This window comes from Drosophila obscura, unplaced genomic scaffold, assembly GCF_018151105.1.
Source record: "Drosophila obscura isolate BZ-5 IFL unplaced genomic scaffold, ASM1815110v1 contig_99, whole genome shotgun sequence".
NCBI lineage: Eukaryota > Metazoa > Arthropoda > Insecta > Diptera > Drosophilidae > Drosophila > Drosophila obscura.
This window is the reverse complement of record NW_024542893.1, coordinates 17978-20083: the sequence shown is the minus strand read 5'-3', so window position 1 is coordinate 20083 and position 2106 is coordinate 17978. Positions and strand designations below refer to the sequence as shown.

At 37.2% G+C, this 2106-nt stretch overlaps 1 long non-coding RNA gene across 1 annotated transcript; it reads left to right on the top strand.

Moving 5' to 3' along the window:
- The first annotated feature begins 57 nt into the window (after positions 1-57).
- Positions 58-595, top strand: LOC111079119. The gene is made up of 3 exons (XR_005968611.1): positions 58-107; positions 162-223; positions 289-595. It is a non-coding gene; the product is annotated as an uncharacterized LOC111079119 (long non-coding RNA).
- Positions 596-2106: the final 1511 nt, after the last annotated feature.

Genomic DNA, 2106 nt, shown 5'->3' with positions numbered 1-2106 from the left:
GAAAAACATCGATGAAAACATCGATGCATGATTTTAAATTTTTTGGAAACATCTGTAGCAACCATCGATGTTTTTTCCGCGACACTAAAGTAAAGGAAACGCAGAAGGTGTGTAAAATATATTTATAAATTGAACTATTTACTGTATTTAGATGTTTTCAGATATTCAATTGGTGGTGTAGGCAACGTCGGTGGATGTGTGGCAATGGAAAACTTCCTAAACCGTAAGTATTCATAGAAGTAATACACATGACAACTTTGAGCCACTTATACCTTTTGCAAATGTTAGGAACAACTAAGGAAAATTGCGAGTCTCTGGCTCCTGCTACGAAGAGGAAGCGCGAGACCTCGGACGTGTGGCAGCATTTCAAGAAAACGGCCGATAATAATAAAGCAGTATGCATTTACTGCGGAAAATGCTTAAGACAGGTGGAAACACTACCAACTTGTGGGACCATGTACAGAGGATTCATCCAAAGAAAGCAACAACAGACAAAGTTTCTGAACCAACGAAGTTGGATGCGTTTGTGTTGCGAAGTGTCGAGTATGTTTATGTTTATCAATAAGAACCAAACCATTTTTTGTTTAACTTATAGAAAAAGTTTTGAGTTTTTTTTGCTTTTACGAATAAAGCTTTTAATTTTGTTATGAAATGAACCAAATCTTTTCAATTAAATCAATTTAATTTTTTTTAAATTGAATTTAGAGCAAAAAAAAAATTGTTTCTATTTATTTAAAACATCGATGTTTCATCGATGTTTTTTTTGAAAACATCGAAAAACATCGATGTCCAGGAACATCGATGTTTCTCCACCTCTACCCTGCAGTACCAGAAGTGAGCGATGACAAATGTCAACTACGCGTCATTCAGGATTTTTTCTCTGCCGCTGCGGCAGACGAGTAGAATATGACGTCGACGTCGCGATCGACGCGTCGGTCAGACCAAACTCTTTTTTATCTTTGTTTCTTTCTGTTACGCGTGCCGTAACAGAATTCGGTTTTGCCGTTGGCGTCGACAACGTTGTTAGAATTGTGCGGTGAAAAGTGAGACGCAGGTTTCGTTTATTTTGGGCAAAATTATTATCAGGTAAGTGCAGTGTTTCATTTATTTAAAAATAGTCTATTGTTCGTTGTAAAAAATGAAGAAAATGTGATGTTGCGAAATTAAATACGTTTTGGTCGAATTTTTCGTTTCCAACAATGAAAACAGAAAAAAAACCACCCGAGTAGATCCTGCGAGTCTTGGGTCGAACAGGTACAAATCTTGGCGAGTGTTTTGTTTTTGGCGCAAATGCACTGCTGATCTACTGAGAGCATTGTTAACAAATTGAAAAATATTTTAATTAACCCATCTTTTTTTAAAGGCGATTCAGTTGAAGTGCCCGGAATGACCACGACGACATTACGAACATGAGCAAATCAAAACTAAAAAGGTTCTGTGGAAAAAAGAACACACAGCACAAAAATGTGAATATGTATACGTTTTTATAAGAAAACAATAAATAAAAGAAATATAATATTTTAAAACAGAATTTACCCATGCCTTTTTCCTCAAAATATCAAAATTTTTTACTTAAATACATCACTTATTAGGGCCTTACTCTTTAAGGGAAATTCATCGCTTATTAAGGCCTTACATTTCAAGGGAAATCCATCGCTTATTAAGGCCTTACTTTTTAAGGGAAATTCATCGCTTATTAAGGCCTGACTTTCGGCACTAACCATACAGTATATAGATGTGCCAGTTCATACAACGAAAGGGGCGCAGCTGAGTTTGCAGCGTACGTTCCCAGATCTTCGGCTTTGGGAATGGCCGCGTTGGGCTCATGACGTCACACGAGCCGACTGGCAGCAAGCATGCATGTGTTGTGTACGTGTACACTCCAAAATATATGATTGTGTGCATAGAATAATTTTTAGCTGCCGAAACCGACTTTGTTCGAGATTTCAGTTTACGTAAACGTGTGTGTGCCATGTATTCACACATACTGTGCTTGTGTGTGGGCTCTACAATTTTTTGCCGCTTGAATTGGTTTTTCGTTTTGTTTTGAGGGCTGATGTGATGTAGCGACCAGAGAACTGCAAAAATCACATATTTCTTGATTTA